Source organism: Miscanthus floridulus, chromosome 5 (assembly GCF_019320115.1).
Source record: "Miscanthus floridulus cultivar M001 chromosome 5, ASM1932011v1, whole genome shotgun sequence".
NCBI lineage: Eukaryota > Viridiplantae > Streptophyta > Magnoliopsida > Poales > Poaceae > Miscanthus > Miscanthus floridulus.
In genome coordinates, this window is record NC_089584.1 from 97,436,491 (window position 1) to 97,461,109 (window position 24,619).

Below are 24,619 nucleotides of genomic sequence, written 5' to 3' on the forward strand. Positions count from 1 at the left end.
GTAGACTACGATACCGTTCAATCGGCGATATCTAGCGAGTCCGCGTACACGACGACATGGTCCGATAACACGGCGCGACGTTAATAATTCGGATGCTGGATTTATTCAGAGCAGGGGAGGGACGCGCCACCGTACTCAAGCATCCAGAACGACAATGAGGCAAGGACAATAGTGGCACGGCTTCACCTCACTAACGCGCGCCAGAGCACGAATGCGCGAGATCAAGCAGCAGCTGAATGTATGGGTGTCGCGTGGCTCTACTGGTCGCCTGCCTACGCGCGAGATGACTCGACGCGGATGTGAACAGTGATACATCGTCGGCAACTCTAAATCCTATCGACTTCCATCAGTTGACATTTCACGCGATAGCTCATACTCCATACCAAGCCATGGAACAAAATATTAGGGTGTTATGTATTTATTTCATGCAAAGCAAATCGCCACAAAACAACGCTTTAAAATATAATTTTTGATTTTTACCGTTGACGCGAAAAGCTGGTTTTTTAAAATTTTAACTTTGATGAACTCATTTACGAAATTTTTTACTTAGGCCTAAATCGCGGTGCTAAACAAGATCGTAACACCAGGGGTGTTACACTTAACAAGTTGAAGTGCAAGCTATGTAAACATGTGAGCATAGGGGGGGTTTCGTATGAAGCAACACATAGGAGGTGTTGGGAATTCTGTGGCTAAATGTGAAAAGCGCACAGAAGAAGATAAAAGCAAAGTGTAAGAAAGCACTAGATGCAGCAGCAAATAAGAGGAAAGAAAAGGCTATTCGTGAGCTCAATCTTAGAGAAGTGTTTGTTTCTCGAGTTTCAGGAGAAGGAGAGAAAGAAGGATCCTGTCTTGGCAGCTCAAAGCCTCACAAGTTAGGTCCCATTGATAAGTGGACAAGGCCAATTGATCCTAAATCAACACAAGCTGAAGTCTTGAAGCAACAAAAGATAAACAAGAAACTTGGGAAACAGAGAACACGTGAGGTGCAACAGTATGTTGCAAGATGGACGTATACACATGGTAATTCACTAATCACCTCCCTTGCATATACTATTCTAGTATTCTTCATGTACATTATTGTTTGAAAATACACATGGTAATTAACTTGTATTCTTTTCTCTATTTCACAGCCATACCATTTAATGCTATTGACAATGATGAGTTTGTACAAATGTGTGAAGCAATTGGTCAATTTGGTGTAGGATTTGAACCTCCTTCTCAAGATCATTTAAGGGGGGTTTTGTTGAATGAGGAATATGCAAGAACCAAGAGTTTGCTGCAGGAACGTGATGCTAAAAAGGTGAAGAATTGATGCTCTATCATGACTGATGCCTGGTCTGATAAGAAGAGGAGAAGCATAATGAACTTGTGCAGGAATTGTGCTGATGGAACAAGTTTTATCAGCTCAAAGGAGATGTCAGATGTGTCACACACAAGTGAAGTAATCTTTGAACTAGTGGACAAAGCAATTGAAGAAATTAGCCCTGATGATATAGTGCAAGTAGTGAATGACAATGCTTCTAATAACATGGGAGCAAAGAAGTTGTTGCATGAGAAGAGACCAAACATATTTTGGACCTCATGTACAACTCACACAATCAACTTGATGCTGCAAGGAATTGTCAGCCAAAAGAGGTTCCAAAAGGTAATTGACCAAGCAAAGGCATTCACTACCTTTGTGTATGGGCACACAAGAACCTTGGAATGCATGAGACACTTCACAGAGCGTAGAGATATAGTCAGGCCTGGAGTAACAAGATTTCCTTCAGCATTTCTTACTTTGGAAAGCATTCTAGAGAAGAAAGATCAGTTAAGAAAGATGGTGGTTCATAGCAAGTGGGATGGACTGAGGGAAGTGTCATCCAAAAAGGAAAGGCTGCAACAACAACAATGATGAATCCAGAATTTTGGAAAGAAGTCAAGATGTGTTTGAAAGTTTTTGAGCCTCTAGTAAAAGTTCTTCATTTGGTTGATGGGGATGTGAAGCCATCTGTGGGTTTCTTGTATGGAGAATTATTGAAGGCAACGAGAGAGACCAAGCAAGTTTATGGTAATGTGAAGTCTCGCTACAAAGATGTCATGGCTATTATTGATAAGAAGATGGAAGGCCGGCTTAATTCCGCTTTGCACCTGAGTGCATACTTGCTGAATCCTCATTACAGTTATGCTGATGCTTCAATATTTGATGATGGCACTATAATAGAAGGGTTTATTAGTTGTGTTGAGACTTTCTATCATGATGATGATGACAAGCAAGATTAGGCTGTAAATGTTGAACTGAGGAAATTTCAGAATCGAGAAGGTTCCTTTGCGAAGAAGCTTGCTAGGACTTATCAAAACTTTGACTTTAACCCAGGTAACAAGTTCTGTATAGAACACCCTAAAATATTTATGTTCCTGCATTTTTTATTTATTTCATCCAAACTTAGTTCTCTTAGTGTTTGTTTTAGCATCTTGGTGGAAACCCTATGGAAATGAAACACCTGTTCTACAAAGGATGGCTATGAGAATTCTTTCACTAACTTCAAGCTCCTCAGGCTGCGAAAGAAACTAGAGTGTTTTTGATTTGGTTAGTAACCTGTAATCTCAAGTCTGAATATTCAGTTTATTCTCCAACCTGATTTGCTTATGTTATCGTCGGTGTTTTGGACCGGTGGGCCCTCAACCAACTAGTGCAAATGTACTGCGTGCCCCTAATCCTAGATGGTGATGCAAAGAGACATGAGGTTTATACTGGTTCAGGCAATAGGTGCCCTACGTTCAGTCTGAGAGATCGATCTCATATTCCTTGCACCAAAATGCTCATAGTAGGGGGTTACAAGCAGGGCGAGAGAGGGAGCTAGTCCTAGGTCTCTGCATGGAGCGGCATGGATTGCTTGAGATATTGATCTCAGGCAGCGGGGAAGCGTGCACCTCACAGAGTGTTGAGCGTGTGTTCATCTACCTCGTGAACCCGTGTGCCTCATGAGCCCGTGTCCCTCTCCCTAGAAATGGCCCCGGTCCCTCCCTTTTATAGTTGAAGGGGGGACAGGGGTGATACATGTGTTAGCTACATGGCGTCGTGCGAACAGAGGCGGCATGTCCAAGCCTTGTAGCCTGTTACTGTGGCGGCATGGTCGATGGAGTGGTCCTGCCCTTGAAGTGCTGGAGCAACACGCCGGTCACATCCGATCCTGTGCGACGTGGGAGCTCCAGTGATAGCTTGACGCAGGGCCTGGCAAGCGACGTGCCGGTCGCTGTGCATTGACCGCGTGAAGAGCCAAGGCTCAGTTGGTGCCGAGGCTGAGCCATCGTGGGGGGCTCAGCGGGAATGAATCCCAAGGTTGCCGAGACCCTGAAGTAGATTGCCGAGGCGTGGAGGGAGCAGTTGGTCCCGTACACTGATTCCAAGGCTATAGTGACCTGGACTTGACTCCCCACACCGCGTTGTTCCTGGACCAGGGGTTAGGTAGCACAGTGCAGTGCGGGCGCCAGTCGTGGGCATAGTACCAAGCACAGCGGCCGGTAACACCTACCTTGTCCTGTCCTGTCCTGGACAGTATGGTGCTGATGCAACTTCCTGTCTTGTCGGCTGCTCTGCTATGTTGAGTTGTCGTCCGTCTGATGTTGCGGGAGTGGTTGGTCGCATTAATTGGATGCGACGCTCTGTTGGGGAGATCGGTCGAGATAGAGGCGATGGGGTTATTGCCGAGCCGGCCTCGAGCGAGATGAAGAATCGGCATCTCGTCTGAGGCTTTACGCGTGGGGCCTCGGGCGAGATGGAGAATTGGTTCCCCATCCGAGGCCTTTCGTGCGAGGCTCTAAGCGAGGAGGAAAATCGGTAGACCATCCGAGGCCTTTCGTGCGAGGCCTTGAGCGAGGCGAAGAGTCGGTGGCCTCGGTCAAGGCTAGGGGTTAGCCAATAGTTTATCTCTTGGCACTGATTTTGACGGGGTCTAAGCGATTTTTTCGGTTGTTGCTTAGGGGACCTCTTTCTATGGTACCCGACAGTAGCCCCCAAGCCTCAGGGAGAGTGTGAGCGCTCTCCCTGAGGTTTTGAGAAGACTCGGCTCACGGCAGCTCCTGGAGGGATGGTGTTTCATACTCGAGGCCTCGGTTGGTGCGCGCGAGCGCACCCGCCGGGTGTAGCCCCCGAGGCCCTAGAGGAATGGATTGATTCCTTCAGGGGCTTTTCTCACATCGTGCAAGGGGTTTTATTGCATTTGCCGAGCCCATGAGTGCGAGTTCGGGTCGCTGAGCCTCGGTTTGGTTGCAGGAAGAGCCCTCGAGCCTCTGCTCAGAGCAAGAGGGCGATCAAGGGTTTCCCTGTCTTTTTTGTGCGGCCCTCACGCATCCTTTTTGTTCAGAAGGAGGGGTGGAGGGTGCCATGCTACCCTCGGTGGGCACGAGCAGTGACACCTCCGGTGAGCTATTATCAGGTAAGTCCGAGTGGAGGCCCATGTCCCGTTCGATAGGGGTCGGCTAGCGGTCCAGAGACGCACTCCAAAAGTACTAGAGGGCTTCTCTAGTGGGCGCCAGGGCCGTTCGATGGGCCCCGGTGGCTCGATGCCTCCCTATGGTGGGATCCCATTCGGAGACCTCCCTGCCAGTCTCGGACACGACTTAGGGCATCCCGAGCAATCGCTTGCTTGGGCCTCGGCCATATACGGGCTCGCCCATAGTCGTCCCTGACTCTGTTGCCCTGGGGCGGCTGTCGAAACCTTTGGGGGCCCAGCCTTCAAACCCCTAGACCGTAATGGGCTCGATGCCCTTTATCGTGTTTTTCCTTGTGGGTTCGGGTTGCTTATCTTCGTCCTGGGTGTAGGAAGAGCCCCCAAGCCCCCACGCGGAGTGAGAGGGCGGTCAGGGGTTCCCCTAGCTTTTCGTGCGACCCTCGCGCGTCCTTTTTGTTCGGACGGAGGGGTTGTTTGCCGAGCCCTCGAGTGCGAGCCTAGGTCACTGGGTCTCGACAAGGTTGCAGGAAGAGCCCCCTAGCCTCTGCACGGAGCGAAAGGGCGGTCAGGGGTTCCCCTAGCTTTTTATGCGACCCTCGTGTATCCTTTTCGTTTGGAAGGAGGGGTTGTTTGCTGAGCCCTCGAGTGCGAGCCTGGGTCTCGGCAAGGTTGCAGGAAGAGCCCCCTAGCCTCTGCATGGAGTGAGAGGGCAGTCAGGAGTTCCCCTGGCTTTTTGTGTGACCCTCATGCATCCTTTTCGCTCGGAAGGAGGGGTTGTTTGCTGAGCCCTCGCGTGCGAGCCTAGGTCGCTGGGTCTCGGCAAGGTTGCAGGAAGAGCCCCCGAGCCTCTACACGGAGAGAGGGCGATCAGGAGTTCCCCTAGCTTTTTGTGCGACCCTCGCGCATCCTTTTCGTTCGGAAGGAGGGGTGGAATATGCTAGGCTACCCTCGGTGGGCACGAGCGGTGACACTTCCGGTGAGCTGTTATCAGGTAAGTCTGAGTGGAGGCCCGTGCCCCGTTCGATAGGGGTCGGCTAGCGGTCCAGAGATGCACTCCAAAAGTACCAAAGGGCTTCTCTAGTGGGTCCCAGGGCCGTTTGATTGGCCTCAGAGGCTCAATGCCTCTCTATAGTGGGATCCCATTTGGAGACCTCCCTGCCGGTCTTGGACACGACTTAGGGCATCCCAAGCGTTTCGCTTGCTTGGGCCTTGGCCCCGTACGGGCTTGCTCGTAGTCATCCCTGACTCTGTTGCCCTAGGGCGGCAGTCGAAACCTTTGGGGGCCTAGCCTTCGAACCCCTAGACCGTAACGGGCTCGGTGCCTAGTTCCTTCGTCTGAAAGGAATCGGGTGGGGGATATTCCCCCCACTAGCTTGACAGTGGTAGGCGCGCCTTTTGAGGTGGTTTTCTCAGGGAGGCAGAATGGCGCCTGCTGCTGTAGCGGTCGGACGCAACGCTGTGTCAACGGATGGGACATAACTGTTCACACGATTAATAAGGAAAAGGTGGGTACGTGGGCGGTAAAATTGGATCTAGATTAACTATATCAGATTTGGGGAAAACTTCCCCGATTTTGTCGCCCGTCCGCTTCGTGCCCTTCCTGCATAAATACGCAATGAGCCTCGCCCCTCCCCTCCTTACCTTGCCTGCATTCGCCTTTGCCGCCCTCGAGTCGTTGCTAGGAACAGAGATCATCGAGGAGAAGAAGGGAGAAGGGTGAGGCAGAGAGAGAGAGGCTTACCGCCGTAGTCGTATTCTCCACCGCACTCATGGTCGGCGCTGTTGTCATTGGGGCAGATGCTTGGGGTCGGTCCGACATATCCGTGGAGATGCTCTAGTCGCTCATCGACGACGGCCTTCTCCATCCAGTTACCGACCCCAACAGGCTGGAGTGGATTGCTCCGTCGGGCTAGCCGGAGCCAAGGCCACGTGATGGCTACGTTGTGAGCTTCGTGTCCTTTCATGAGCGTGGTCTCAGCCTGCCGGCGGACTGGTTCATGCGGGCGCTCCTGCACTACTACGGCGTGGAGCTCCACAACTTCAACCCCAACTCCATCGCGTAGGCGGCCATCTTCGTCACCGTCTGTGAGGGGTACCTGGGGATTACCCCCCATTGGGAGCTGTGGCTCCACCTCTTCCGGGTGGGGCATACCACCAAGCCGACGGGCACGATGGGCATGAGGAAGGCGGTGAGGGCCGGCGGTTGCACTCTCCAAGTGCGCCAGGACCGGTAGCACCTTTACATCCTGGCCCAGCTCGCATCAACCAATCACTGCTGGTACACTAGCTAGTTCTACCTCCGCAACGACAACGGCAGACTTCCCCCCTACACCGGGCGGGTCGTGGAGAGCTAGCCGGAGAAGTGGAGGTATGGTGTCCCGAAGGAGGATCAGCCCAAGTTGCAGCCGCTCCTGGAGGGATTGGAGAGGCTGCGCGGTTGTGGTCTCACGGTGGCTATGGTTGTGGTGGCCTTCCACCACCAGAGGGTGCTACCGCTGATGGCTCGGCGGTGGTGCCTGTTCGAGATGAGACTGGATGAGCCAATCGAGGGCATCCGGATGTCTGCCTCTGCCCTCTCCGATGAGGAGATTCTTTGTTGGGTGAGAGAGACGGTGGAGGGGTGGCTGAAGATCAGTGGTCTGACCCCGTTCGTGATGCGCCCATCATGGGGGTACCTTTCTCTGGTAAGTCACATGCTGCTGTGGCCCCCAAGGCCTCCTTGTTGCTCACTGTTTTCTGGTCCCTTATTTGTGTTCGCCGTTCCTACAGGGGATGAGAGACGTGCGAGCCACCCCGCCGCCCATTCCCGAGGACGTAGAGCGGCGGGCGGTGAACCAGGCGCACGCCGAGGTGCTGAAGAAGCAAAAGGATGCCGAGGAGGCAAAGCGCACGAGGAAGATCCTTGAGCTCAAGGGATTGGAAAAGCGCCGCCGACAGCAGAGGCAGGATGGTCTCCTGGTGGAGGCGTCTCCATCGCCGTCGCTGTCGATGGACTCTTCGGGCGAAGATGACAAGAGCGAGATGGGGCGGGGTCACCTAGACCATCTCCCCAACATCGGGGAGACAGCGCTCGGGATGTCGACGAGCAGCTCGGTGCTTCTAGGAGGAGGAGAGGACGCCTCGGGGCCGGCGACCACCCACCCCGAGGCCAAGGCTGACACACCCAAGGCATAGGCATTAGGAAAACATGTCGTCAGCCCGGTGGGCTCGACGGCAGAGGTGGAGCAGGTGGCGGCGAGTGCGACGCAACTGCCCCCACAAAAGATCGAGGGGGCGCCGGAGTCCGGTGAGGGCCGGCTAGCACCAGCGGATACAGAGGCCGTGCCACCACCGCCGTTGCAGAGGAGGGTCGTAGTGCCAAAGCAGTTGCATCCCCGCTCGAGGTGAGTGTTTTTTCAGCGGAGTTCGTATCCTCTCCCGCTCGCTTTATGGTCATATGCTGACCAAGTGGGTGTTTTGCCTTCAGCCAGAAGCGTCAGGCGGAGGTGCCTGCCCTGGCACCACGTAAGTCGCTCAAAGTGAGCATGGGCTCCACCGCTCAATAGGTGGTGGAGGCGTAGGCCGCCGTACAGCGCGGCGTGGCGTCGGTGAGGGCTGACCCAAAGGAGCTGGTCGCCCAGGGGGAGGCTACCGGGGCAGCCATAGAGCGAGCGAGGGAGGAAAGGCCTACGCCCCGTGAGGCCGAGGTCCGCGAGTCAGATGGGGTCGAGGCGCCCTCAGTTGCTGAGGCCACCGAGGGCGAGACAGAGGCCTCCCGGACTTCGGAGGCCGAGGCGATGGAGGCTGGGGCCCCTAGGACCACCGAGGCCAAAGTGGCGGGGATCGGAGCCCCTGAGACAACCAAGGCCGGGTGGCAAGAGCCGGCGTGAGCACAGCAAAGCCGGCGGCCCAGGAAGTGGAGGCGGAGGCCGGGCAAGCCTCAATACCGCCACCGGTCCAAGGCCCGCCGCCGTTGTAGGAGAGCGCCCGAGAAGTGGAGGTCCATTCGATCTCCTCCAACTATACTTCCCGGGCGAAGGAGGTGGTCGACGCCGAGGCGGCCGGCACCATGGGGCAGCCGGCTCCGACCTCTGGCGAGGGAAGCTTGGCCCTCGTGTGGGTACGACCCGAGCCCTGTGGGTGGGATCACCCGCGTGTCTTGTGGTAGAGCCAGGATGACCCTGAGGGGGAGCCTCTGTTCGCCCTCGAGGACGCGGCCGAGGGGGCGCTAGGACACCTTCGAGCAATACCGCCAGCTGGCGGAGCGGTCGCTGCAGACAACGCTGTCCGTCGTGGCCAACGATCTGCCCGGGGTCGCCCAGGTTCGCGCCTTCTTTTCTCATGTGGTGTCATCTTTTTCTGAGTTTTCTCGCAGTGAATGACCCCTATTTTGCCTATCTAGGAGCTCGAGACCCGGTCCCTTGGGAAGTCATTGTTCCTCCGATGGGAGAGGGACGTCTGGGACCAGCTCCAGCGGCAGAAGGGCTTGCTCGCTGACGCCAATGAGCTTCTATCGACGCGGAGCGTGAAGGTGGAGGACCTCCGCCTTCGCTATGCCGATATGAAGATCGAGACGGCCATGGCTCAGGAGCAGGTCACCCCTTTGGCGGCACGGGTCAAGGAGCTGGAGGAGGAGCTGACCCGGGTGGCCGGCGATCGGGACACCTTTAGGTCTCGGGCTGAAGAAGCGATGGCCTCTGCCAAGGCCTTCGCTGGGCAGCTAGGGGCGAAGCAGGGTGCACACCTGCTGACAAAGGGTGCCCTGGCAGAGGCCCTCAAGGTGGTCGAGGCCTCCCGGACCGAGGCTGTGGTCTAGAAGGGAAAGGTCGAGGGTGAGTCATGTTCCCCTTGTTTTATTTGTTTTTCTTATGTTTGACCCCTAACTCCCTGGTGTGATGCAGAGCTAGAGAAAGAGGCTTCCAGGGTAGCTGAGGCTTCTTGAGTCGAGGCTCAGGGCTGGAAGGAGAAAGTCGAGGCCTCTCGGGTCGAGGCCCAGCGCTGGAAGGAGAAAACCAAGGCCTCTTGGGTCGAGGCCCAGCGCTGGGAGGAGAAAGCCGAGGGTGAGTCCCATAGGCCTCCGCCCCTATTTGGCTCATTTTCCTTTGTGCTTAACCCCATTCCATTTGTTTTGGCACAGAGTTGGAGAAGGAGGTCACTCGGGCAGCTGAGGCCTCTGTCGCAGTGCAGGCGGTGCTCGAGGCTGAGATCAGGGAGCACAACGCGCTGTAGAGTGCTGCCCGTACTCTATGCGAGGCCCTGGAGGTTGAGGGGGCCTAGTCGGGTAGCTCCCTTAGGAGCCGCTTGGTCACGTTGAGCGGTCAAGTGCGCGAGCGACTCCGGGTGGCACTGCACGTGGGCGTCAAGCGCGCCCTGGCCGTCGTCTCCTCACACTATGCCGGCATCGACCTCGAGGCCGTCAGTGATAGCTATGTCTTGCCTAAGGACGAGGAGGAGGCCGATGAGGAGGTCACGAAGCTGATGGGGGCGACTGAGGGCCCTAGCACACCACTGGCCAAGCTATTCGAAGAGGAGGTGGTCCCTCCCACGCCGTTCGCCGATGCTGGAGTCCCTGAGCCTTGACCTGGGCCCAAGAGGCCATGTAAATAAATTAGGGATTACATTACCGTATCATAACGCTGGTGGCCGTCGAGGCCTTTTTGAAGTACTTATGCGTCTATGCTTCTTAATCGTTTTTATTGTATTTCTGAGCCTCTACCCTCTGTCTTGTTTCTGAGCACATCACTTGCAAAAAACTTCCTCGGAGCCTAAGCTGTCCCTAGGGCAAAAAGGTGGTGAGGGAGTGCCATAGCCCGGAGGCGTAGGCCATCTCGCGACTCGGCCGACCTTTTGGCCCTGAGACAGACTTTTGATCCTTAGGTCTTTTATAATTGATTTGTCAGAGCGTGATAGAGAGTTTGGCGTAGAATTTTTTTTTTCAAAAAATGACTAAAAATGGTACGTGGGACTTAGGGGGGGGAGTCCCCCCTTCTTGCCCCTGAGGGAGGCTTGGTTCTGCAGAGGCAGAGCCATGTCTCCCTTATGGTGTTATCATAACGCTGAGGCCCATGATGGGCCCGAGGGATTTCTCGAAAAATTAGAACAACTAAAGAACGCTTCTTAATTGTATTTCGAGAAACAATGTATACAATGCTTGGAAATTTAAGGGTAAAAGCGACGTAGCTGTTCTATGTTCCAAGCATTGGTGAGGATTTCGCCCTTCTTGTTGGCTAGCTTGTAGGTTCCGGGCTTTAGCACTTGGGCGACGATGTATGGTCCTTCCCATGGCGGGGTCAGCTTGTGTCAGCCCTTGTTGCTCTGCCTTAGCCTCAGCACCAGGTCGCCCACTTTCAGGTCTCGGCTTCGAATGCGCCGGGCTTGATAGCATTGTAGGGCTTGCTGGTACTTGGCCGAGTGTAGCAGCGCTACGTCTCGGGCTTCCTATAGTTGGTCGAGGGCGTCTTCGCGGGCGGTGCGGTTACTTTGCTTGTTGTAGGCCTGTAGCCTCGGGGAACCATACTCCAAGTTAGTGGGGAGGATAGCCTCGGCTCCATAGACTAGGAAGAATGGTGTGAACCCCGTGGCTCAGCTCGGGGTGTTCCTCACGCTCCAGATGACCGATGGGAGTTATATTCTTGGCTTAAGGCCTTGTAGGATCATGCCGTTGGCACGCTCTACTTGGCCGTTTGTCCTAGGATGTCCTACGGCTGACCAGGCCACACGGATGTGGTGGTCGTCGTAGAATGTCAGGAACTTGTGGCTGGTGAACTGTGTCCCATTGTCGGTGATGATGGTGTTTGGAACCCCAAACCTGTGGATGATATCAGTGAAGAACAGCACCGCTTGCTCGGACTTGATTCGATTGATCGGACGAGCCTCGATCCACTTAGAGAACTTATCGATTGCTACCAGCAGATGGGTGAAGCCCCTGGGGGCCTTCTACAGAGGCCCAACCATGTCGAGCCCCGACACGGCAAATGACCATGTGATGGGGATGGTTTGGAGAGCTTGGGCCGGGAGATGCGTCTACCGTGCGTAGTACTGGCATCCCTTGCAGGAGCGTACTAGCTTGGTGGCGTCAGCAACAGCCATTGGCCAGTAGAACCCTTGGCAAAAAGCGTTTTCGACGAGCGTCCGAGGCGCTGCATGGTGCCCGCAGGCTCCTATGTGCAAGTCCCAAAGTAGGGCTCGACCTGCCTCGGTAGTGATGCATCGTTGGAGGACGCCAGATGGGCTTCGCCTGTATAATTCGCCGTCGCTGAGAACGTAAGTCTTAGCTCACCGAGCAAGCCGTCGGGCTTTGGTCCTGTCAGCGAGAAGCTCTCCTTGGATGAGGCAATCAAGGATCGGGACTCGCCAGTCCATGCCCTGGTTGGCCTCGGGAGGCTCCGTGTTGACTTCCATGACCTTGGGCTCGATCAAAGGAGTCTTGGCGATAGAGGGGGCATCGAGCCCTATGGGTGGCTCAACCGGTGGGCCCTCTTCTGCTACCGAGGTGTAGTTGATAGAAGGCTTGTGGAGGTCTCTGGCGAAGACGTTCGGGAGGACCAGGGCCCGTGCCGACGCCATCTTTGCCAGTTCATCCGCGGCCTCGTTGAATTTGTGCGCAATGTGGTTGAGTTTGAGACCGTCGAACTTGTCTTCAAGGCAACATACCAGCTTGCAGTATGCCTCCATTTTGGGGTCATGGCAGTTCAACTCCTTCATCACTTGATCAACAACAAGCTACGAATCGCCCCGTACGTCGAGACGCCGTACTCCAAGTTCAATGGCGATCTGCAAGCCATTGACGAGGGCTTTGTACTCGCCTGCGTTGTTGGAGGCGGCGAAGTGGAGCCGAATCATGTAGTGCATGTGTACTCCGAGGGGTGAGATGAAGAGCAGACCTACGCCCGCCCTAGTCTTCATCAGGGACCCGTCGAAGTACATGGTCTAGCATTCCGCCTGGACTTGGGTAGGTGGCAGTGGGTGTCGGTCCACTCTACCACGAAATCGGCCAAGACCTGAGATTTAATTGCTTTCCGAGGTGCAAAGGACAGAGCCTCCCCCATGAGTTCGACGGCCCACTTGGCTATCCTACCCGAGGCCTCCCGGTTTTGGATTATCTCTCCCAGGGGAAAGATGATACCACGGTCACCTGGTGGGACTCGAAGTAGTGACGCAGCTTGCGTCGAGCCAAGACCACGGCGTAGATCAGTTTCTGGATGTGGGGGTAGCGTGTTTTGGTCTCGGGGAGCACTTCGCCGATGAAGTAAATAGGTCGTTGGATGGGTAGAGCATGCCCCTCTTCCTGCCTCTCGACCACTACGGCCGCGCTGACCACTTGGGTCATTGCGGTGACGTAGAGCAAGAGGGCCTTGCCCTTGGCCGGCGGTACTAGGATGGGAGGATTGGTGAGCAATGCCCTGAGTTTGGCGAGGGCTTCTTTGGCCTCGGGGGTCCAAGAAAAACGTTCCGATTTCCTCAAGAGGCGGTACAGAGGCAAGCCTTTTTCGCCAAGGCACGAGATGAAGCGGCTCAGGGCCGCAAGGCATCCCATAACCCTCTGTACTCCCTTGAGGTCTTGGATCAGCCCTATGTTGGTCACGGCCGAGACCTTCTCTGGGTTGGCTTCGATGCTGCGTTCCAAGACTATGAATCCTAAGAGCATGCCTCAGGGGACCCCAAAGACACACTTCTCGGGGTTGAGCTTGATGCCCTTTTCCCTGAGGCATCTGAAGGCTATTTCCAAGTCGCTGATGAGATCACTAGCCTTCCTAGACTTGACCATGATGTCGTCCACATAGGCCTCAATGGTTCGCCCGATGTGCTCGCCAAAGACATGGGTCATGCACCACTGGTATGTGGCCCCTGCGTTTCTGAGGCCGAATGGCATAGTCACATAGCAGTACATGCCAAATGGCGTGATGAAAGAAATCATGAGTTGGTCGAACTCTTTCATCTTGATCTAATAGTAACCGGAATACGCATCAAGGAAGGATAGGGTTTCACATCCCGCAGTGGAGTCAATGATTTGGTCGATTCGAGGTAATGGGAAAGGGACTTTTGGACATGCTTTGTTTAGACCGGTGTAGTCTACACACATTCTCCACTTCCTATTTTTCTTCTTAACTAATACAGGATTAGCTAACCACTCCGGATGGGACACTTCTTTGATGAATCTAGCTGCCAAAAGTTTCTGCACCTCCTCGCTGATGGCCCTACGCTTTTCCTCATCGAATTGGCACAGGCGCTGCTTCACTGGCCTGGAGCCGGGCCGGATGTCCAAGGCATGCTCGGCGACCTCCCTCGGTATGCCCGGCATGTCCGAGGGACTCCACGTGAATATATTGGCATTCACGCAAAGAAGTTGACGAGCACGGCTTCCTATTTGATGTCGAGGGTGGTGCTGATCCTCAACGCCCGGTCGTCAGGGCAGGTGGGGTCGACCGGGATGAGCTTGATGGCCTCCGCGGGCTCGAAAGTCCTGGCGCGACGCTTGGAGTCGGGCGCCTCGCTACCGAGTCGGTCGAGGTTGACGATGAGGGTCTCGGCCTCTACGATAGCCTTGGCGTACTCGATGCACTCGACATCGCAGTCGTATGCATGCTCGTACGTGGACTCGACAGTGATGACGTCGTTGGGGCCCGACATCTTGAGCTTGAGATAGGTGTAGTTGGGGACCGCCATGAACTTGGCATAGAATGGCCACCCTAGGATGGCGTGGTAGGTTCCCTTGAACCCAACCACCTCGAAGGTGAGGACCTCCTTGCGGTAGTTGGAGGGGGTGCCAAAGCAGACAGGCAGGTCGATGCGCTCGAGGGGCCGCGTGCGTTTCCCCGGCATGATGCCATGGAAAGGTGCGGCGTCATTCTAGAGCTATGACCTGTCGAGCTCCAGGAGCTCCAGGGTGTTGGCGTAGAGGATGTTGAGGCCGCTGCCTCCATCCATCAACACCTTAGTGAGCCAGGTGTTGCCGATGATGGGGTCGACGACAAGTGGGTACTGCCCGGGGTTCGGGACATAATCAGGGTGGTCATCCTGATCAAAGGTGATCGCCTCCCAAGACCAGTTGAGGTACCGGGGAGCGGCCACCTTCATCGAGAAGACCTCCTGGCGCTCCCTCTTTCGCTGTCGTGCCATGAGGCACGCTGAAGGCCCGTCGAAGATCATGAAGGCGTTGTACACCTCGGGGAACCCATCGTCCTTGTCGTCGTCCCTGTCACCGACGCCCCTCCTCTTGGCATCATCGTCGGGGAGCCCAAGCTTGGCGTAGTAACACCGGAGCATGGTGCCCTCCTCGAGGGCATCCTTCACTGGGCCCTGGTGGTAAGGGCAGGGTTTCTTAAGCATATCATCAAAGAGCCTGGGGCCTCTGGGGCCTCGGGGATTCTTGCGCTCTGCGGCCGCGACTAGGCCGGCCTCGAGGACTTCCTGCTTCCCCTGGCAACCCTTCTTCTTTTTCTTGGGGAGGTGGGGAGCCGAGGCCCTCGGGGCCTCGTCCCTCCGCTTCCCCTTGGTGTCGTTGTCGGGGAAGATGGCCCCAACGGCCTCTTCGCCCGAGGTGAAGTTGGTGACGATGTCGAGGAGTGTGGCCGCCGAGGTTGGCACATTCTGGCCCAACTCTCGGACTAGGTCTCGGCAGGTAGTGCCGGAGAGGAAAGCCTGGATGATTTCCGAGTCACCAACGCTTGGCAACTCGGTGCATTTCTTGGAGAAGCACCGGATGAAGTCTCGGAGAGACTCGTCCGGGCCCTGGCGACAACTTTTGAGGTCATAGGAGTTCCAAGGGCGCATGTATGTGCCCTGAAAGTTCTCAATGAAGACCCTTACCAAGTCACACTAGTCGTGGATCTACGAGGGAGGGAGGTGTTTGAGCTAGGCTCGCGCTGAGTCTGATAGAAACAACGAGAGGTTGCGGATGATGAGCAGGTCATCATCCGCGCCGCCTAGCTGACAAGCCAAGCGGTAATCGGCCAGCCAAAGCTCAGGATTAGTTTCGCCGCTATACTTCGTGAGGTTGGTAGGTTGCTGAAACCGGGCCGGGAAATTAGCACCGCGGATGGCTCTGCTAAAAACCCGAGGGCCAGGTGGCTCAGGAGAAGGACTACGGTCTTCCCCACTGTCATAGCGGCCACCTCAGTGCGGATGGTAGCCTCGGGTGGGCCCCTCATTCTCGTGGCGCCGTTGCCTGCTGACCACCTCGTGGTCGCCCTGTGCCTCGCATCGGTTGCCGAGATGGTCGTGCAGCAAGGGAACCCTATTGGCTGTCGATGCCCGAGCGGGCTCGGGACGAATCGAGGCCTCCCTATCCTGCCGAGGCGGTGTCGTGGGAAGCTTCGAGGTGCCTCCGCATAGTCAGGAGGCAGAACTCTTGGCATGCTGCACCGCGGCGGTCTCGAGGAGATCCCAGAGCTCGCCATGGACCCATCGCCCCTCCGTGGTGGAGGGCTCGAGCATTGTTCAGACTAGCATCGCCGCAGCCACGACGTTCTGGCTAGCGTGATTGAAGATTGGGGGTTGCTCACCCCCTTCGTCATCGTTGATGCGGTGGTGGACGTCGTGGGCCCTCCGCCGGGCTCCTCCACCATCACCGCGACCTCGCTGCTCCTGCTCGAGAGTGTCTCGAAGCTGCTGCAAAAGGAGTCGGTCTTGTTTGACCTTGGCCTTAAGCTCACGGAGCTGCTCCAGGTCCGGGCGTTGAAGCTATCCGGGGGCAAGGTTCTCGTTCCACGCTGCCGGTGGGACAACGCGTGGAGGTGTGGCGTCGCCTGCCCCCTAGCGAAGTAGGGAACGGTTGCCTACCCCTTCATCCTCATCGCCTGTGCTTGGCATCCTAAGTCCGACGTGGAAGCACTCACGAGTGGGGTCGTAAGTGCCTTCGTCGTCAGAGTCGGAGTAGCCGAAGCAGTAGTCGCTCGTGGCCAGGAAGCGGTGCATGGCTTCAGGGTTGCAAAGTCTGGAGAAGTCTGCTCTGGCCCACGCCTCGTCCTCCTCCGAGGGCAAAGCGTTGGTGGCATCCTAAGGGCTCTGCGTGAGCCGAAGCATAGGCGGAAGCATAGGTGGCGGCGGCATTTCTCAACCCGAAGGGTTACAGGGATGGTGCCATCGCCAGGCTTTGCTCTGCCGAAGTTGACTCCTCAGGACGTGGTGGGGCAAAGCTTGATGACGGGGCATCACTGCACGCCATCGGCGTCTTTCCCTTGTCCAGGCTCAGGCTAGATAGGTCCCCAGCCAGGGACCTTATACCAACAGCTAGTCGTGGGATACCGGTGGAGCGCGGCGCGTCGCCCTGAGCTTGCGCGGTGTCAGGGTGGTCCCGCCCGTGCCATACCTAGCGAGCGTGATGAGAGCGGCGGCCTAGGCGTCGCCTACGCCTAGGCTGCTGGGGCGTGACGTTATCGACGGTCAGTGGGACTCTGGGTGAGAGGAGTACCATATCGTACTCATGTCCTAGAGACATGAACTCTAGGCGCCCGAACCAGATTATCATGCCGAGACGCAATGATCGCACGGGGTCTGCCATCTAGAACTTGTCGGGATAACGAAGATGACACGCAGTAGCTCCCTTACCTGGCGCGCCAACTGTTAGTGTTTTGGACCGGCGGGCCCTCAACCAACTAGTGAAAATGTACTGCGTGCCCCTAATCTTGGATGGTGATGCAAAGAGACACGAGGTTTATACTGGTTCAGGCAATAGGTGCCCTACGTCCAATCTGAGAGATCGATCTCGTATTCCTTGCACTGAAATGCTCATAGTAGGGGGTTACAAGCAGGGCGAGAGAGGGAGCTAGTCCCAGGTCTCTGCGTGGAGCGGCATGGATTGCTTGAGATGTTGATCTCAGGTAGCGGGTAAGCATGCGCGTCACAGAGTGTTGAGCGTGTGTTCATCTACCTCGTGAACCCGTGTGCCTCGTGAGCCCGTGTCCCTCTCCCTAGAAACTGCCCCGGTCCCTCCCTTTTATAGTTGAAGGGGGGACAGGGGTGATACATGTGTTAGCTACATGGCATCGTGCGAACAGAGGCGGCATGTCCGAGCCCTGTAGCCTGTTACTGTGGCGGCATGATCGATGGAGTGGTCCTGCCCTTGAAGTGCTGGAGCAACGCGCCGGTCACATCCGATCCTGTGCGACGTGGGAGCTCTAGTGATAGCTTGACGCAGGGCCTGGCGGGCGACTTGCCGATCGCTGTGCGTTGACCGCGTGAAGAGCCGAGGCTCAGTTGGTGCTAAGGCCGAGCCATCGTGGGGGGCTCGACGGGCGCGAATCCCGAGGTTGCTGAGACCCTGAAGTAGATTGCCGAGGCATGGAGGGAGCAGTTGGTCCTGTACACTGATTCCAAGGCTATAGTGACCCGGACTTGACTCCCCACGCTGGGTTGTTCCTAGAGCAGGGGTTAGGTAGCACAGTGTAGTGCGGGCGCTAGTCGTGGGCACAGTACCGAGCACAGTGGTCGGTAACCCCTGCCCTATCTTGTCCTGTCCTGAACGGTATGGTGCTGATGCGACTTCCCGTCTCATTGGCTGCTCTGCTGTGTCGAGCCGTCATCTGTCTGATGTTGCGGGAGTGGTTGGTCGCATTAATTGGACGCGACGCTCTATTGGGGAGATCGGTCGAGGCAGAGGCGACGTGGTTATTGCCGAGCCAGCCTCAAGCGAGACGGAGAATCGGCATCTCGTCTGAGGCTTTACGCGCGGGGCCTCGAGCGAGACGGAGAATCGGTTCCCCGTCCGAGGCCTTTCGTGCGAGGCTCTGAGCGAGGCAGAAAATCGGTAGACCATCCGAGGCCTTTCGTGCGAGGCCTTGAGCGAGGCGGAGAGTCAGTGGCCTCGGTCAAGGCCGGGGGTTAGCCAATAGTTTGTCTCTTGGCACTGATTTTGACGGGGTCTAAGCGATTTTTTCGGTTGTTGCTTAGGGGACCTCTTTCTATGGCACCCGACAATTCTTAATTCTTATGTTTATTTATAGGTACATACTAAAAAAAGAAATAGGCTAACTACAACCCGCCTAAACTCTCTTGTCTTCATACAATTCAATTCCAAACACATGAGCAGGAGACAACAGATTAAGTCAAAGAAGATTACTGATGTTCTCTTATCCAATGATGTCATGCAAGCTCAAGGTTTCATGTTTGATGGTGGAGATGAGTGTGCAATAGTTGTCTATGATGATGATGATGAAGAAGAAATGCCCGATATAGGGATACGTTGGACTGTTATTAGAGAAGCAATGGGAGCAAGTGAACAACTAGAGCTGCGTCGAAGTTCAAGAATAAGAGAGCTCTATGCAGAGGAGGAATTTGATTCTTAAGAAGAGGAATTTGACAATGAGGATGGGCTAGATGGCATAGATGAAGATGAATGAGTCAGCTGGAATGATGGCATCTTTTGTTATGTCTATCTATGCATTGCCGTCATTGATGTTTTAACAATTTATCAGTTGTGTTGTACTATCATGCTCATGAGTGGGCTGCAATGATGTATCTTTTAATTTGAAACTAAGTGGGACTTGAAAATATGGTTTATGAACTTTAGATGCAATGTTATGTTCTTATGAACTAAGTAGTAGTGTTCTTGCCATTACTATTCGTCTTATCTGTTTATAAATATTTAATCATGAGGTATATTTTTTGTTTTATGAACCTAATCAACATTTGATGTTTCTCATATCTGTGACTGTTAGGAATATTACAACATGAAACCAACAATTGCTGAGCTCTACAAGTCTAGGAATAAGATCAAATAAGGTATGCTTTTCTTTATACTTCTCAAGTTCACGGCCTATTACATGAATCTGATTTGCTATAGTACAAAACGCTTAAGCGACTCTTTGTACGCTTAAGCCCGCTTAAGCTCTAAGCGGCTGGTCACCGCTCGCTTAGCGCTTAGCGCTTTTTTAAACTTTGACTACACCAAGGCCGCCCATTCCTCCTCGTTATCTTGCCCAATTAAAACCGGGAGCGGCACCTGATGCCAGCTGCAAACAAGTACATGAACCAGCACCTCAACTCAGCCCATTTCTGCAGTAATTTGGAGGACAAATGCCTCAAAATCCCGTCAGGCCTTTTCCATGCCCCTCTCTCGTGACCAAATGGAAAAGGTCTAATTTACCTCCTTCAACTATCGTGGTCGTCCGATTTTCCTTCTTAAGCTATGTTCGGCTGCCATTATAAGCCGCTTATTAGCCATGGTATATTATTTTCTCTCCTAATAAATCAGCCGTACAAATCAGCACAAGCGACTTATAGACCAGCCGAACAGAGCCTTAATCTACAAAACCAATTTTTAACCTCCCTCAAATTGTTGAAACCGTTCAACTTTGCACCCTGGGCGGTTTTGATAATGGTTTTACTGATGTGGCACCATGTCAGAGGAGTAAATTGGACTAAGTTAAAAGTTCAAGAAGGTAAATCGGACTAGATGTAATTTTTATAAACAAATATCTAAAAATTTATAAAAGTTTTAAAATTATCTAAATATATATTTTATGTGAAAAATAATACAATTAAAAATCCTAAAACCTGGTTTAACATTAAAAAATTCGTGAAAATATGTTTTTAACTTAAGAAAATTATGAAACTAGTTTTAGATTTTTTTTTCTAAAATCATGCTATATGTTATGGTGCCTGGTTTGAAATATCTTGTTTATGTCACTTGATTGAATCAAGATATTTCAAGCTACCATCTAAAACTAGAGACATAATATCAAGTGAACTTTCATCTAGTCGGATATACCTCCTTGAACTTTCAACTTAGTCCAATTTACCTCCTCTGACATGACGTCACATCAATAAAACCACCATAAAACCACCAGAGTGTAAAGGTGAACGGTTTCTAAAAATTGAGGGGGTTAAACAACTAGTTTTATAGATCGATGAGCTACTGATCAAAACTCCTCCGACAAGAAATATGGCCCGGCCGAGTTTTTTTTAAGGAACAACCCAATCGGAGATAAGTCAACCAGCTATGGATCTCCTCCGACAATAAATATGGCCCAACGGAGTTTTCTTTAAGGAAGAGCCCAAACCGGAGGTAAGTCAACCAGCTATGGGCTCTGCCTTTTTTTAGAAGGGCGGGCTCTGTCTTGCTGTTTTACTAGAAACGTACTATTTAGGGGAAAAAGTCTATTTTGCGTCTCCCAGCTATCGAGAAAGTCAGTTTTTCCTCCCCAACTTTAAAATCAGACATAGTTTCTCCCTTATCTCTCAAAACCGGTCACTTTACCTCCGTGGCTGTTTCTGTTGGTGTTTTTTTTTATTTATTTTGGCTGAATCTTTGAAAAAACGTAGTAAATCATAAAAAAATCATAAAATGAAAAATCCAATTGCGTTGGACTCCACATGAGGCCTTGTTTAGTTGGCAAAACTTTTTGGGAAATGGTACTGTAGCACTTTCGTTGTTATTTGGCGATTAGTGTCCAATCATAGTCTAATTAGGCTTAAAAGATTCGTATTGTGAATTTCGTCTAAACTGTGTAATTATTTTTATTTTTTATTTATATTTAATGCTTCATGTATGCGTCCAAAGATTCGATGTGACAGAGAATCTTGAAAATTTTTGCAAAATTTTAGGAACTAAACAGGCACTGAGTATTTCTACCCAGCGAATACATGATATGATATGCTTTAGTACAAAGTTTTTGCTGTAACCTTAGATCTATATTTTTATATAATGAAGTCATAGCTGCAGTTTCTCTTGTCCAAATATGGTGAAACTTTTATGGTGGATTAATCATTGCATGCTTGAGATGTAGAAAAAATTTCACGCTCATTGTATCATATATGACTAAGTTATAGATTTATCTATTAATTTATCTAGGTTTATATAGATAAAACTATAACTCAGTCATGCATGATCCAACGAGCATAAATTTTTTTGCTACATCTCAAGAATTCAATGATTAGCCCACCATAAAAATTTCACCATAATTGGACCACAAAAAGTGAAGCTATGAATTAATTCCAGAAAAGTATTGATCTAAAGCTACAACAAAAATTTTGTACTAAAACATATATCATATGTTTATTGTGTAGATCTACTCATGTGTGGAGTCTAACAAAAATTTCATGCTCATTGGATCATGTATGACTGAGTTATAGATTTAATTTCATTTAAAAACTAACAAACATAAACCTAGATAAATCTATAACTCAATCATGCATTATTCAATGAGGATGAAATTTTCACTACAGCTTAAGCATGCAATGATGAGCCGACTATAAAAATTTCACCACAATTCGATAAAAGAAACAACAACTATGAATTAATTATAGAAAAGAATAAATATAAAGTTACAATAAAAACTTTATACTAAAGCATACCATATCATATGTTCACTACGTAGAACTACTCATCTGGAGTCCGATGCAATTGAATTTCCATTTTATGTTTTTTTTTATTTGCTATGATTTTTTAAAGATTTAGCCCAAAAAAAACAAAAAAAGAAAAAAAAACCACCAACCGAAACAGCCATGGAGGTAAAGTGACTGGTTTTAAGAGACGAGGGCGGAACTATGTCTAGTTTTAGAGTTGAGGGAAGAAAATGTGACATTCGCGATAGCTGGGGAGACAAAATGGACTTTTTTCTTATTTTGGCTCAGTGGGGTTTGCCTCTCGGCCCATCTAGTTTTCGCTGAGCAGGACCTGGACCGACTCTGACCCAGTCCGTCTCAGGAACAGAAAAGGCTTTGGCCCAACACAATGGTGGACGGGCTTGGCCTGCTCTTAATAACATCTCTGAATGGTAAACAAGCTATCCCAACGTCTTTGAACAAATTCAGAAGAGGAGCACCCTTCAGCCTCACAGCCTCACATGTTTTTTAGCATGTCTTCCCACGCATCAAACAGATGTCCAACGGATTAATGATCAACGGAACAGGTTATTCAATACTCATCCAAGCATCTTTGAATTGACTCGTATATATATACTAGTACAACATAATATACAGAAGTTAATATAAAGAAGTTAACGCTTATGCTCATATCCAATCATGAAGTCTATGACAACCGGAGGTTTTAGCGCTAGTCAAATGCGTGCCTCTCTACGTCAGCCAGAGGTCGATAACGATAACAACCTGGCCGCAACTCCAAATTTTCCATATATTTTTTTGGGTGCCATCACTTCTTTATCCCCAAATCCCATCTCCAAAGAAACCGATGAGATGCGAAAGAGAAAGGTCAGTTGTGTTGTGTGCCAGCAATCCCAACAAGCGTGCAGAGAAATGGTGTCGTGATGTAACGTTAGTGCAGGCTTTTTACATGTGTGTGGTGACTGATGCTGCCAAGAATCAATTCACTAGTGCTTGATGAGTTTTTGGTTGCAGAAAATGCAGGGAGATTACGGAGTGTTCGGCTGGCTGGTTGGCTGGCTTGTTCCGTTTTTTTTTTCCAACTGGAGCAATGTTTTTTTCTCATAATATTTTAGCATAAACAGTAAATTACAGCATAAACAGTGCCGGATTTATATCAGCCGAACACTCCCATCCGTGGCCATGAGCTTCGCGTACATTATATTACCAGACAGATATTTTTACGCCTACTACAACTACAAGGCGTATGAAGTTCCTTTCAAGGAAAAGGCAAATATACTACTCTATTGGAAGTCGTTTGGCTGTGAGGGAAGAAAGCAAAGAGAGAAAGGCAACTGAATTCAATTAGGTATGAGCAGCTCGTCGTAGAAAAATGGGAGCTTGACGTGCTCCCAAATGGTATTCTGCAGCCGCTATACGCACAGGCTAGGCCGCCGCTAGCTACGGTGACGACGCTGAAATCTAGCGAGCTTCACAAGTGGCGCTGGTGCTGTGAGGTCGGAGCTGGAGTCGTCGCAGCTAGTACTAGATTGGATCCGATTTTGCCTCCACCATTTCCTTGCGGAGATGCCTTACTTTCCACTCACTCAACCTCGCCTGTCGCGTCACACAACATCACACGTGCGCACAAGAAGAACCATCAGGGTTTCAGGCTTTCAGTTCAGGCCTGGCTTAGGCATCGTTTAGATTGTAAATTTTTGCAATCTAGACACTATAGCACGTTTTGTTTGTATTTGACAAACTTTGTCTGATCATGGACTAACTAGGCTCAAAAGATTCGTCTTGTGATTTACAACCAAACTGTGCAATTAGTTATTTTTTTAACCTACATTTAATGCTCCATGCATGCGTCCAAAAATTGATGTGATGGAGAGAGAATGAAAAAATTTAGAATTTGGAGGTGATCTATATATCCCAAAATTTTTTATCCCAAACTATCACATCGAATCTTGCGGCACATGCATGGAGTATTAAATATAGACGAAAAAAAACTAATTGCACAGTTTAGTTGAAAATCATGAGGCGAATGTTTTAAGACTAATTAGTCCATGATTAGCCATAAGTGCTACAGTAACTAACATGCACTAATGACGAATTAATTAGGCTTAATAAATTCGTCTCGCATTTTCCAGGCGAGCTATGTAATTAGTTTTTTTAATTAGTATTCGAAAACCTCTTCCGATATCTCGAAACATCCGATGTGACATCAAAAATTTTTATTTCGTGAACTAAACGCAGCCTCAGCCTCACTGACAGCCAAAGTTTCGTGTAGCAAGCAAAGCCACCGGATGGCTCCATATATATATACTGCACGGTGCACTCTTTCTACTGGGAAAACCAACCCGATTTTTGTTTATATACTTCCATGTTTAATGTCTGCAATCAAAAATACGAACCGGCACATAAGGAAATTTCTTAAATGCCCTTTTATATATGGCCGCTGCCTCCTTATAAAAATCCCAGCCCTCAATCAAACCTGTCGACGAAATCTAGTCGGCAGTCTATCGAGGGATATGTCCATGATAGTAGAATTGGTGGAGGTACGCGTGAGGGAACCGAACAGTGACACAGAACGCAAGAGACAACGATTAGACAGGTTCAAGCCATCGACTTGGCGTAATACCCTACGTCCTGTGTCTTTTGATTGGTTGTATTGCGTATGATCAGATGAAAACGAGAGGGGTCCCTACCCGTCTTATATAGTCAGGGGTAGGGTTATAGATCGGTTGTTTCTATCCTGATCGATTTACAAGATATGAAGTTACATATATTATGGGATCTAGCATATCCGAGCAGGTTTCCTAAATCACCGAGGATCGTCACGCAGTCTTGCGAGGCACGCCGACCTATGTCGTGCTTCACGCGGTGTCGTTTTGTAAGCTGGGCCTCCACTAGTAGCGCGACCCATGCGCAGTCTCGTGGGC

The 24,619-nt window shown here is 51.5% G+C and overlaps 1 long non-coding RNA gene across 1 annotated transcript; it reads left to right on the top strand.

Moving 5' to 3' along the window:
• Window positions 1–1,820: 1,820 nt before the first annotated feature.
• On the top strand, window positions 1,821–18,566 carry LOC136452710 (uncharacterized). Its single transcript, XR_010758888.1, has 3 exons — window positions 1,821–2,356; window positions 2,451–2,569; window positions 18,356–18,566. It is a non-coding gene; the product is annotated as an uncharacterized lncRNA (long non-coding RNA).
• The last annotated feature ends 6,053 nt before the right edge of the window (window positions 18,567–24,619 follow it).